The 14,701-nt window shown below is 41.7% G+C and overlaps 1 long non-coding RNA gene across 1 annotated transcript; it reads left to right on the top strand.

Annotated features, from left to right (window-relative positions):
* Window positions 1–1,132: 1,132 nt before the first annotated feature.
* Window positions 1,133–12,134, top strand: LOC144697640 (uncharacterized). Its single transcript, XR_013580415.1, has 3 exons — window positions 1,133–1,303; window positions 1,803–1,922; window positions 12,088–12,134. It is a non-coding gene; the product is annotated as an uncharacterized LOC144697640 (long non-coding RNA).
* Window positions 12,135–14,701: the final 2,567 nt, after the last annotated feature.

The raw sequence follows: 14,701 nt of genomic DNA on the forward strand, positions 1-14,701 counted from the left end.
TCAGAGTCAACCTGCCTGGTTTGAATGTGAAACAAGAAGCTTGGCAGTTAACAGTTAAATTTTCTCTGCTGCAGCACCCATGGCAACTGCTATAGCAATCAGAGCACACTTCCTAACCAATCAGCAATCTCTTCTCATGCAAGTTAACTTGTAAGTGTATTTACTGCTGGTTTAAGTGGTGCAGTTATCCTGATGAGGGCAAGACGGACAACTTCGAAAGCATGCCTCTTATTCAGCAACACTTGTATTTATTTTTCATTCTCGAACAGTGACTGAAAACAATTGATAAAACTCTCAGGTTAATTTCTGGATCGTTATTTTACAATAAGTATGCAAACGCTCTGAAACTTTGCTTTAGTGAGGAGACTAAGGTGAACTGCCCTGACTTTAAGTTTAACATTAGAAAGAGTAGATATAAAGATATGATTTCAATTTTTGTTCAAGTAAACTTTTCGAAACGAAGGCCTAAATCATTAGACAGCCATTTTCAAGTCCTATAGAGTATTCAGGAGAATCAGATACAGCCAGAGACTGATAACAGTGCGAAACGTGTTGCCACAAGATATAATTGAGACGAATAGAATGGGGTGTCGTTAAAGGGATTATAGGTAGACACTTGAGCGAGAAAGGAATAGAGGATCTGTTGAAACAGTGAGATGAAGTAAAGTCGAAGAGCTTTACGGGAATCATAAACGGTAGCTCAGAGCTGTTTACCCAATTGGTCTATTTGAGTGTTTTAAATCGTATGTAAGACTGTGTCATACCGCTTCTTCTTATCAAACTCCACTTTGCTTTCCATTTCTTTGTCTGGCCAAGCGTAACTTACGCCGCTGGAGGGAGCTTGAGAAAGCCTCCGAGTTTCCCGGGCTTCATGAATTTACCTGTTCCTCCTGCGTGATTGGAGATTGTAATGGGCAACAACTATTCCACCCGCCAGAGGCGCACCAACCTGTTTATGAACTGTAATAACAAGCCAGCGCCGGCAGGTGCCAGCAAAGTGCGGCTTACTTTCACCAGACAAATGTTGGGCCATTTCTCCAACCAGTGAGCAAAAGCGGGGCGAACGTAAATAATTGATGACTGCGGAATACCAGGAACACGGTAAAAATAAAATAATTTCTCGCATATGTCAGCGCGGTGAAAAATGGTCGCAATTTTACAGTCGATAATTGTGAAATGTTCTGTAAAGCTTAACAACTTATCGCAGCACCGGTGAAGTTACAGTTTCTTGTTCACGGCAGGTGTTTCCGTGTTCTGGCCCGAGCTGGTCGTGTGCACAATAATATGAAACATAACAAGAATGGTAATGACAATGTTAACTTTAACAATACTGATAATACTGATCATGATTATGATAATCATAATATTAATTTTATTGTCAATGAGAATGACCATGATAATAATAATGTTAGTAATGGGAAATATAACAAGAATAATAACAACAATGATTATATTAATGATAGGGTAGCGATAATGATAATAATTTTAATGATAATGATGATGATTTTCATTTTGTTAATAATAATTATTGTTATAGAGAGAATCTTATTGATAATCATAATGCTAACAATAATAAGATGATAATAATAATGATAATGCTGATGATGATTCCCGCAATATCTCAGATGTTTCGGAGGTGTTTCTATCCCCTGCTGAATGGGTTGCATTGGATGTTATGATTGAACTCGAAACTTAGACAGGTCTGTCTTTGTTCTTCCACGAATGTCTGTGCGACAGTATCAGTCAGAAAGAAATTGCTGGGCAAAACTATTACCTGATGCACTTTGTTCTCCCCACCGCAGAGTAAACCCATGCCGAGCAAAGGCAGTGAACTAGACCGGGCAGCAATGATTTAGGAAATGAAATGTCAGATTGTGCGAGATGCAGCTTTGGAATACATTGGAGACAGTGGAACGCTGCAGGTTCAGTATAAACCCACACATGTCTCAGTAATATTATCAATTCACATCGTCCACATTCTCATCAGCAATTTTATGAAACAGTTTTATTTTTTCTGATTCGCTGTTATAATGCACAACGTGGCCGTTAAATGTCTCGGATTGCTTTACAATGATTAATCGCTTCCTTTCTGATACTGGGAGTTTTAAGAAATACAGAGAGGCTGCTGAGGAAATCTGCCTGCTACTGATAGTGGCGGTGAACGGTTTCCATGGTTACTCACTGTTCAGCAAAACAGGAAACTGACTGAGAAACCATTAATTGCTGCCAACATAAACACAATGCAGTCGGAAAAAATGTTATTAACTATTCTCAGCAATGACAAAATGCGTACCCATTGCATTGCTCTGCTACCTCCCATAGTCCTGTATCTATTCACAAACAAATCCCATTGTCCCGTGAATTCCCAATAGCTGTGTATCAATTCATGAATTAATCTCGACGTCCGGTCCCTCACCATAGCCCAGTAACATTCTTGAACTAACCTTTCTGGCCCGTCTTCACCCCAAAACCTTCTTTCATTACTAAGCTAACCCCAATGCCTCTCTCTACTCTCCTGTATAAATGCTAAACCAATCCCAAGGCTTCACTGTCTCTCCATATGCTTGTATAAATTACAAAATAGCTCACTGTCCCACTCCCTCGCCGTCACACTATATCAATGCCAAACCAATCCAACTGTGTTGCACTTGCCCCAAAATCCTGTACCAACGCCAAAATTGCCTTAGTGCCCTGCGCTCTCCCAATAGCCCTGTAGCAATGCTAAATAGATACACTTTCCCGCTCTATCCCTATTGCCCTGTGCCAAAGCCAAAATGGTTCCACTGCCCCCGGGCTCCCCATAGCCCTGTGCCTACGCCATAATAATCCCACAGTATTGTTCTCCACCCAAAGATCTGTATCACACCCAATGTCATCCCACTGCTTCTCCAAGCCTCCATAGTACTGGAACCATCCCAAACTAAACCCACTGCCCCACCCTATCTCCATAGCCCTCTCCCAGTCCCAAATTCGTCCTCCAGTCACTCTATCTCCACATTTCACTGTCAAAGTAATCTTACTGTCCCAGTCTCTCCCGATAAACCTTATTCAATCACAAACTAACTGCTGCCTGTGTCTGCAGCCCTGCATCAATGAAATACCAATTCCACTACACCTATCTCTCCCCACACCCCTGTATCAACCTGAACTAATCCAAATCATAATGTCAAAAGAAATAGGAACACGAATAGGCCATTCGGCTCCTCTAGTTTGCTCCACCATTCAACAAGATGATGGCTGGTATAATTGTGACAATAACTGCCCTTTCCCGCTTGCCCACGTTAACTCTTAACTCTTTTGTCGACCCAAAGTGCAATAGTCTCTCCCATATACGTACATCAATTTCCTCAAATCCCGTTGCTCTGCCTTCTTCCGTTAGTCTTTTGTCATTTATGAACTAATATTACTGCTCTAAGCTTATCCGTAGGCATTCCCAGGTTAAACTCACTTCTCTGCTTTCTCCTCGGAGCTAAATATCAATCCCAAACTAATCCCATTACTGTACTCCTTTTCCGTGGCCCTGGCCCTATACCGAAGTAATCCCACTCCCCCATTCCCTCCCCTTAGCACGACGTCAATTCCAAAACAATGTTTTCCCTGCGTATCATCCATATCATCCCCAAGCTAATTAAAATATTTGCTCCCTCCCCAGAGCGCTGTTGCATTTCTAAACTAACCACACTGCTTTGTGTTCACCCAATAGAGTTTCATCACTGCTAAATTCATCACAATGCTTCAATCTCTTGCCAAATGCCAAAAATGTCCCAGTGCCCCTATCTCTCCCAATAGAAATGTATCAATTCCAAATTCATTCCACCGGTCTCTCCCTCCCCTCCTCTGCATCAATCCCAAACTCATCCCAAATGCTACACACTCCCTGCATTTTCCTCTATCAATCCAAAATTACTACACTACCTTTCTCTCTCTAATGCAGTCCTGTATAATTTCCAAACTAATTCCACAGCTGCGCTCTCATCTAAAGCTCGTAACTTTCATAGATTAATCTCACTACCCTGCGCTGTCCCGGTAGCTCTACAAAAATCACAGACCAATCCCACCACAAGACTGCATCCCCGGAGCCCTGGACCTATCCCGAAATTGTTCACTTGCCCTCTACAACCCATCAAACCCAAAAGTAATGTGCCTTTCCTGCTCCCTGGTCTTGACCCGCTATCATTGCTAAACCAATCTCAATGCCCGTTTCATTATCTGGATAATTTCTAAACCAATTTCGCTGCTCCTCCTTCACACCGAAGCTCTATGTGATTACACAACTAATCCCAATTGCGCAGTCTCTCTCAGTGGCCCTGAATTTATCCCAAGTTAATCAAATGCTTCGCTCCTTCCCCAACACCTTGTATCAAGTACAAAATATCCTACTGCCCCGCTCCCTATCCGTCATCTTGTATCAGTTCCCAACTAATAGGACTCTCCCCATAACTGTTTATCAATCCCCAACATACTCCTACTATCCCCCTCTCTGCACACAACGATTTATCAATCTCAAACTAATCCTACTGGGCCACAATCTCCTCATAGCCCTGTATCAATGTCAAATAATCCCACTGCCACGGTCTCTCCCCATAGCCTTTGATCAAACTCGAACCAATCCAAGTGTCCCGCTTTTATTCCGTAGCCCGGTAACAATCTGCAAACGATTCCAATCCTTTTCCATTCCCTCCTGCAACAATGTCAAAATAATCTCAATATTCCACTTTCCATTCATAGCTTGTATCAAATACAAAGTAACCCCACTGTCTGTCTCTCTCCGTAGCGCTGCATCAATGCCAAACCAACTCCACTACGCCTCCCTGTCCCCGCAGCTCCGTATCAACCAAAACTGATTTCAGTCATAATATCATATTTGGAACAGAAATAGGCCGGAATGGCTGCATCATTCAACAAGGCCCTGCCTGATATCATTATGGCATAAACTTCAACTTCTTGCTTTCCTCCTAATAACCCTTAATCTCTCCTGCAGATCACAATACTCCAGTCCTCCCCATAGCCCTGCATCAATTCCAAAACTAATCCCATTGCCCCACCATGCCCCCTTATCCCTGTATCACTTACAAAAAAGTAATTCCACTGCCCCACATTCACATCGTATACCTGTGTACGTTCCCAGAATAGTTCCATTGCCCTGCGTTATCCCATTAGCCTCGTATCGTTTCCAAACTCTTCCTGCTGCTGCTCTCTCCTCGATAGCCCAGCAGCATTCACAGATAAATCCCAATGTCCTGCTCTCTTCCCATAGTGGTATAACAATCCCAAACTAATCAGTTACTCCACTGGCTTCCCATAGCCCCGGAACTACCAGCATGTCATTCCACTGTCCTTGGCGTTGCAAAATAATCTAACACCCCTTCCCTCTGGCCTCTCACCCTCTCACTCTTCCCCCTCCCCCTCCTATCTCTCGCCGAACCTCTGTCCTGATGAGTGTAAGATTAAAAGCTTTGATAGTGTTACGATCCCAGCCGAGGTTACCCGTGGACCTGCATGATCTCAGGGTGGAACCCAGCTTGATCAATCCTGACTTTCATCTGTTTGTTTAGATACGTAGACAACAGCTACTGAACAGAGTCACCTGAGTCAGCTAATGGACTTTTAACAAAACAATAAAACATTTATTAAACAAGAAAAGATAAAATTTATTACAATACTGCACCCACATCTATCCATTTATAGATTTATACAGATTTGTAAGGCTAACACAAGTAGGTACACAGTCCATGTAATTCAATAGGCGACCTGTGGTCAGACACACCACACTCTGAAACCAAGTGATAGATGTCACCCCAGTCAGGTGTTATGAATCTCTCCTCAACTCCCCCAACGCATTTTTTATTCCGTGAGCCAGCTGGTCTCACCAAACCGCTTCTTTCAAAACGAGGGCTTCCAATCTCCACCCTCGAAAAACCCGCTTTGGAATCTTCTCCTAAACCAAAGTTTTCTCTCAGACGCCTTTCACAATGGTTCACCTCCAGTGTTTCGAGCTCTCCTTCCGACATTCCTCTCCACTGGGTCAACACATGCATTCAGGTTTTCTTCCACACACCCTCTGTGAGCGAATCAGCTGTCAACAGTGCACCGCTGCTTCACGTGCCCATAGCAAAGAGTTACAGACCTTCAGCCGTCTCTTTGGACCTTCTGGCCTCTTGCAAGCTGTTCAAGCTTTAAATCTACTTCCTGCAGCTTTTGCCTCTTTAAGTCTCAGGGTTGGAGCCTTTCCTTCTGCCATTTACTCTTAACTTAACTTAACATAACCTTTTCCAGGTTCCTGACATTCCTTTGACTCGAATGTTGCTTGGGACTTTCTCCTGTTCCAAACCCCTGGATTTTGTTTTTATTTTCTTTAGTTTGGGACTGGCTATCTGTTCCCTTTGCTCCCGTCTCTCCTGGCACCTACTTTCAAAGCCAACTTAACTCCAACAGCTTCGAAACCAAACTGTTGTTTGCAATATCTCCTGTGTTTGTGTCTGTGGGAGGGACCAGCATCTCTTGACACCTGTTGCTAGTCAGCAGCCTAGTTTGTTTACCATTTTTTGTTTAACTTACCTGCAACAGTCTTAAAACTCTCACTAGAAATGCAGGGACCTTTTAAAATGAAACTAAATCTAAAGTTGACCTTTTCTTAACGCACAGATACAGAAATACAAGTCAAACTTAAACATTAAAGTTAAAAATCATTCCTAACAACAAAATAAAAACGTAAATTAATTAAACTATCTCTTACTCCAAACAATAGCATGTATCTTTTTTTCAGCAGTACTCATTTCTACACTACTAAACGACAATTTTAATACAAACGATTGGAAACAGCTAACGGACTGGACAGAGTAATGCCTATTGATAATGTTTATCTGGCTTTCTGCAATACATTACAAAATGTTTAAATGCACATGAGAGAAAAAAAAAACTTTCAGGCTAATATTAATGTCAGTGAAATTACAGTGAAGTTGTTGGCCTTATTTTAGGACATTAGTGAGGCAGTCGAAGTCAGAATGCAGGCCTAACGAATGTGTACTCCGATTTCAGTGGACGTGACCTCTTTTCTGAGACTCAACTATTCACCATATGCATTATCATTTTAGAGACATAGAGTAATAGAGGTCTACAGCACAGAAAAAGGCCCTTCGACCAATCGACTCTGCGCCGGTCAAACAAGTACCTAACTGTTCTAATCCCATTTTCCAGCGCTAGGCCCATAGCCTTGTATGCCATGGCATCGCAAGTGCACATCCAAATACTTCTTAAATGTTATGAGGGTTTCTGCCTCTACCACCCTTTCAGGCAGTGAGTTCCAGATTCACACCACCCTCTGCGTGAACAAATCCTTCCACAGATCCCCTCTAAACCTCCTGTCCCTCACCTTATATCTATGCCTCCTATTTATTGATCCCTCCACCAATGGGAAACTTTCCTTCGTGTCTACCCTATTTATGCACCTCATTTTAATAACACAATTGCCAGCCATACATAGTAAGTATAGTAGATACAGTATAGAATTGCAAAGGGGCATTTATTGTTCATGTGAATGAGAGAAACTGTGGTAGATGAATTCGAGCTTCGGCAAATGCGAGTGCAGGTATTTTGGAAGTATAAAAAAAATCCTCCCAGTAGTTCTGAAGTGAAGAAATTCTAGGAAGTGTGACTCCCAAAAGATTTAAGGAAGCCCATACACAGATCACTAAAATCTCGTAGTCATGCGTGAAAAGAAACAACAAATGGCAATGAAAAATAGCCTTTAATCACAGCACAACTAGACTATAAAGACTGCATGTTTTTCTGCAGCAACATAAATCCCTTCCACGAATACATCTGGAGCACTGCGTAAGGCCCTTTGAAATGGCCAAGAATGATAAATATATTGACCATAGATGAAGCGCATTGCAGATTCGCCTGAATGTTAACAGCCCTTACAGTTTTGCAACATGAGCAAAATTCTATAAACTGATTTTGTATACAGTGAAACAGAAAAGGGCAAGGGGTAAATTGATTGTTTTTTAACTTACTGGACAAACCAGATAACGGTAAACAATTTTGTTTTCTGCAGATGGGGACATGTGCAAAAAAGTGGACATGACCTTTGGTATTGGTCAGAAACGTTTTTTGTGAAAATTGAGGTAGAGGTGATGAACTCTCTCCCAAAGACAGCAATACCAGCTAGCTCAGTCAATAATTTAAAATCTAAGATCAATTGTACTTTTTTTTTCTCACGAGAGATTGCATTTTTGTTTCTTTGGCCACAACATGTATGCAGGTTTTTAGTACATATCAGGTATGATCCCGAATGGCAGCAAAGACTCTAAAGATTGAATGGCCAACTCCAGTTCTTATCTTCATGTGTATCAAAGGAAAACTATCCCCAACTGTCCCTGTCGAAATCATTTATTAATTTTCCTGAAATGTCTGTACTCCATAATTCGGTACCAATTCAGCACTGATCCAGTGACACACACTCTGCCAATAGCCCTGTGCTAACCCGAAACTACATTCACTGCCACCTCTTACCCTATAGGTTTGTATCAATTCAAAACTCGTCACATTGCTCCCTGACCCTCCCCGTTTTCCAGTATGAATTCCATGCTACGTTCACTGTCTCGCCTGCACAAATCTAAAGTTAATCTCACTGTCCCGGCCTTTAACATTGTCCAGCAGCACTCTCTCTCTCTCTCTCTCCCTCTATTGTATTGCACAATTCTCGAGCAACTCCATTCTCTTTCCATTGTGCTGTACCGTTATTCAGCAATGCCACTGCTCCTGTGGTCTTGTATCATTCCTCTAAATATTCTCGCTGAATAGCACTTTTCCTGTAATCACGCATCAATTAGAAACTAAACACACCGTTTATTCTCTCTCCATAGTCAGGTAACAATCGTAAACAAATCACAAAGGCCCTACTCACTTTCCATAGTCCGTATCATTCCACATTAAAGGCTTTAACCATCGGCCTGTCATAGCCTTGTATCAGTCACAAGGCAACCCCACAGCCTCGCTGTATCTCCTTAGCCCAGTAGGTTAATAAAACTAACACCCGCTCCTTGTGTCCTCTATCAACCCAGTTTGCATTTCGCTGCTCACACTCTCCTCATAGCCAGGTAACAGTCCTCAATTAATCCCCTTGACTTGCTCTTGCTTCAGTGATCGCGATCAATCCAGAAACAAACTCACTGACAAGGCCTTTCCAAACGTCTGCATCAATCCTGAAAAAAATACAAAAGCACACGACATCCCCGTAGCCTCCTGTTTATGCAAATATAAGTGCTTTGCCCCGCTGGCTCGATCTCAGCCCCACACTAATGTCACCAGTTCGATCTTTAGCCATTTTCTTCTGACAATCAAAATCTATCCCTGCTGCCCACGATCTCTCCAATAGATCGTCTCCAATTCTCAATGAATCACACTGTGCTGTTTGCCACATAGCCCGTAATAATCATGAAATCACATCACTTTCCAGTCTCCCCGTAATACTGTAACAATCCGAAACTAAAGCTCCAACAATATCCACATAGTCCTGTATCAATCCCAAAATAATCCTAATGGCAATGTCTCTCCCCATATACCTATATCAATTCAAAATATCGTCTACTTACCCTCTCTTCTCTCAGACCATTGTTTTTTAAAATTAATTCATGAGGTGTGTGTGTCACTGGCAAGGCCAGCATTTACTTCCCATCCCTAATTGCCTTTGAGATGGAGGAAGTAAGCCTCCTTGTTGAACTGCTCCAGTCCCTGTGGTGTAGGTGCACCCATAGTGCTGTCAGGGAGGGAGTTCCAGGAGTTAAGGTTTGGAAGGTGCTGTCCAATGAGCCTTGGTGTGACCCTGCAGTGTATGTTGTAAATGCTACACATTGCTGTCACTTTGCGTTGGTGGTGGAAGGGTTGAATGTTTGTTGATGGGGGGCCAATCATTGCCCTGGATGGTGTCAAACTTCTTGAATATTGTGGAAACTGCGCTCATCCAGGCAAGTGGAGAGAGTCTTCCACCACACTCCTAACTTGTGCCTTTTAGATAGTGGACAGTCTTTCGGGAGTCAGGAGATGAGTTACTCGCCGCACTTTCCTGGCCCCTGACCTGATCTTGCAGCCACAGCATTTACCTGGTTAGTGCAGTTCAGCTCCTGGTCAATGGTAACCCCTAGGATGTTGAAAGAGGGTGGGTTCAGTGATGGTAATGCTATCGAATGCCAAGGGGCGATGATTAGATTCTCTCTTGTGGGAGATTGTTATTGCCTGGCACTTGTATGTTGTGAGTGTTACTTGCCACTTGTCAGCCCCAGTCTGAATATTGTCCAGATCTTATTGCTTTTGGACATGGACTGCTTCAGTATCTGAGGAGTCACGAATAGTGTTGAGGATTGTGCAGCCATCAGCGAACATCCCCACTTCTTATGATGAAAGGAAGGTTATTGATGAAGCAGCAGAAGATGGTTGGGCCTAGGACACTACCCTGAGGAACTTATCAACGTGGCTTCAATTGCACTGCCCAACTTTTACAAAATCCCTATGAATACCAGACTAATCTACACGATCCTCCTTTACCACCGGGCCCCGCATTAATCTCAACCTCCTCCTGCTGTTCAGGCTTTTCCTCATCATGCTGCGTCACTTTAGCAGTGATAGCACTGTCCATGTTCTCCCCGTATTCTTGTATCAATTCCAGTCTCAGCTATCAATCCATTCTTTCCTCGGAGTGCTCTATCGGTCACATAAAGAAAAAGGAATAACCTACATCAACGGGGCTGGAGGAGACAAAAATGAGACAAAGGAAGGTGAAGGGGATGATAAGAACTGCAACAGGGAAAAACTAAAGAAAGTTGCAAGTTAAAAATATTATTGCTATGGATATAAACCCGTAAAATTCTTACAATTATTTCAAAAGGCGAGAAATATTCAAAAGCAGAATGGATTCTTTGAAGGATAGAAATTACAGCACAACAGGAGGTCATTCAGCCCGCCATGCCCATGCTTGCTGTTTGAAAGAGCGCTCCATTTTAACAATTCATCCCAGTTCTGCTCCAATGACCCTGCAATTTCGCCTTCCCTTGGTACGTGCCCATGTCATTTAAAAACAAATATTCTATCAAAATATAATTCCACCATCTTTACAGTTTGTGTCTTCTGGGTCTCAGCAACTGCCAGTGAGAAAGTAAAGTTCTCCTTTCTTTATTTTGAAAATTATTTCCAATGTGTGACCTCCGATTACCGATCCACTTGACAGAAGATATAATTTATCCTTAGCTGCTTTATCAAAACCTCTCATAATTTTGAATGCCTCTATTAGCGGTCCCACTAATTGGGATAAGAAGAGAAAGTCCAACTTCAATTCTAACTTTTGAAATATCTCTATTCTCCCTGGCATCGTCCTAGTAACACTTTTCTCCTCCCCGACTCCGCCCACCGCCTCAGGTTCATGACATCCCTCCAAAAGGGCGGTACCCAGAATAGTGAACCATGATCCAGTTGAGGCCAAACAACATAATTGTAAAGATCAAAATCAAGTCAGTCTGATTATTTTTTTCAACGTTAATGCTGCTTATCCAAAACCAATCATCCAATACACATTTTCAAATGGATTAACAACGTCTCATAACTTCTACACGCCCAGGGACATCTCCCGTGGGACCCCGTCAAAATAGTTGAATTTAAATTATACTCTCGATTTTAATTCTTGAACTGCAGCACTTGGCACTTATTTGCATTATTGTGTTTTTCCCATATGTCTACAAGTTTCAAGAATTTGTCTGTCTCTTTCTGAAATCTGCTAGTATCTCGCACTCTCTTCACCTATCTCTCTCTACCTCTATCAATCTCTCTATCTATCTCTTTGCCTCTCAATCTACCCCTCCCCCTCTAACTCTCTGCCTCGCTGACTGATTAAAGCTAGACAGGAGCAACTCTAAGAATATATTAACAAAGAAGAAAAGCACCTTGGGCGGTGGGAGTGGGGCTGGGTATGTTCGTATTTTATACTTTATTTATGTCAGAAATGTGAGCCTTTTAAAATACAGAGGCGAGTAATATTGCAACCGAAAATAAGCATATGGCAGGCTGTTTACACAATTACTTTTTACATCCCAACAGAATAGGAAGAAAATCGTACAGCTGACATTCCAGGATCATCACGAATATATAATAAAGACTTGAACTGATAACGTAAAGGTAAGAAAGGAAAGAATATTATAAAAGACGATGTCTCTAAACAATAACAATTCCCCAGGTCTGATGGTTTTATCCAAAGCTCATATTTAAGAAGGTCAGTAAATAATACGTAATTTGGCTACAATTTTCCAAAGCTCCCTCCGTTCAGGGATTGCCCCCTTAGATTGGAAACTGCAAACACATCTCCATTTTTATAGAAAATTGGGAGACAGATAGACATAATTGCAAAAATGGCAGCAACAATTAGAGGTGGCATTCAATGTGGAAGCTAAACGTGCTAAGTTGTTTGTATTTTCCACAAAAATGATCATCTGGACTTGTGCCTTGTAGAGGGTGGACCGGCTTTGGCAGTCAGGAAGTGAATTATTCGCCGCAGGGTTCCTAGCCCCAGGTCTGCTCTTGTAATCACAGTATTTATATGCCAGTCCAGGTCAGTTTCTGCTCAATGGTAACCCCGGGGTGTTGCTACTGGGGGATTCAGCGATAGTAATGTCATTAAATTACATGGATATTCGTGAGATCCTCTATTGTTAGTGATGGTCATTGCCTGGCACTTGTGTGGCGCGAATGTTACTTGCCACTTGTCAGCCCAAGCCTGGATGTTGTCCACGTCTTTCTGTATGCGGACATGAATGCTTCTGTATCTGAGGTCTCATGAATGATGCTGGACGTTGTGCTATCATCAGCGAACATCACCACTTCTGGCCTTCTGATGGAAGGAAGGTCATTGATGAAGTAGCTTAAGGTGTTTGGGCAGAGGACACTACCCTGAGGAGCTCCTGCAATGATGCCATGCAACTAAGATAATTGACTTCCAACAACCACAACCATCTTCATTTGTGCCAGGTGTGACTCCAACCAACGGAGAATTTCTCTCCTGATTCCCCTTGACTCCAGTTTTGCGAGGGCTCCTTGATGCCACACGAATTTTGCACGAACCATTATGGGAAATTATCACCGTCACATAATTGGTCAAATGTTTGGACTGAAAGTTACTACAGCAAAGGAGGGTGAAAATTACACAAGCCATGTTCGATAAAATATTGAATAGACTGATGGGAATTGACACAAGCAAATGCCTAGCGCCCTCTGGAAACGACAAACATGAATTAACCATCCAAACAAACGACAAAGATTATTTGTTTCCAAGACAAGGAATAAACAATCTTTCTTCAAGTCTCAGCTCACAGAGAATGTGAGAGAGTGAGAGAACTATGGATAAAGGTATAAAGAGAACTAGTGAACGAGATGGAGACAGAGATTGGTCAGTCTGTCAGTAGATAGGTACATAGGTATATAGGTATATAGAAAGGGGAAGAGGCTGTTTTGTGGGATGTCTTATCTAAGATTTGCTATCTGAAATCTCTTATTGGAATGTGTGAAGAAGGAAGAGTGGCATTTTTGCACTTAGAGATATTTTAAATGATTAGAAAGAGCCGACTTGTATTTTCACAGGAAGGAAATGTGCAAAGAAATTAATTGTTTCTTTTTTTAACAAGTAAATTATGCTCCAAGTATATGGATGCCTATGCATGTAGCCATCGAATTTCTGATGGAATTTGCTTAGCTTCCATGTAAGAGGCTTCTCCGCCAATTCCATTATGTTAATATTGTTTACATTTTTAAAACCAACAAAAGTTATAACAGTTATTAATAACTGTTTATGAGATTTTGTTTATTACTCAGTGAGGTAAAGTCCAAAGACTTAGTGAAACAATGGAAATTTGCATTCAAAGGAGGAAAAAGGGGAAAAAAGAACGAATGCGGGAGGCATTTTAAGAACTAAGGAATGTGAAAAGCCTTCAGCATCTATGCCTCAAGCTGCTGTCTAAATTTAAAACTCATGCATAGATCTACAAATTGATGTTCTGATAATGCCTAAACCCCTAATTATTTTAAATCCTTGTTACAAGTTCGTTAAGGCAACGGTAAGACACATAGGCATTAAAGGGCCCAGGCAAATAAACATGATACCCTGAACAATCCAATTCAAAGTGAGTTTCCTTAACCTCAGTTTTTTGTAGACAGAAGCTTGAGACGTAGGTGCTGAAGGCTTTTCACATTCGTTAGGTCTTAAAATGCCTCCCACATTCGTTCTTTTTTCCCCATTTTTCCTCCTTTGAATGCAAATTCCCATTGTTTCACTATGTCTTTGGACGTTACCTCACTGACCATAAACAAAATCTCATAATACTAATTTTCCCAATAATCATTGGGAAAAATAAACCGACATTGTCTAAACCTCACCTGACTAGGTAACACATTTCACCCCTCCTTTGAAAACAATCAAGTCAGGTTTATCTAAAAATTCAAATGTGTCCCTTACGTCTTACATCTATCTACTCAACATCTCAAACGTAAGTTTTCTCCTGACACATCAAAGCCTTCAGGCCAGCTGCCTTTAATTCATTAAAGGCATAAAGAGGCGCAAAAACAGGCACAAATCGACACGGGTATCACTATTTTACAATAAATTCCAATACCATTATTACATCTTTCAGACTTCCCCTGCCTCATTCAAAAAATTAACCGTTTA

This window comes from Cetorhinus maximus, chromosome 23, assembly GCF_964194155.1.
Source record: "Cetorhinus maximus chromosome 23, sCetMax3.hap1.1, whole genome shotgun sequence".
NCBI classification, from domain to species: Eukaryota; Metazoa; Chordata; class Chondrichthyes; order Lamniformes; family Cetorhinidae; genus Cetorhinus; species Cetorhinus maximus.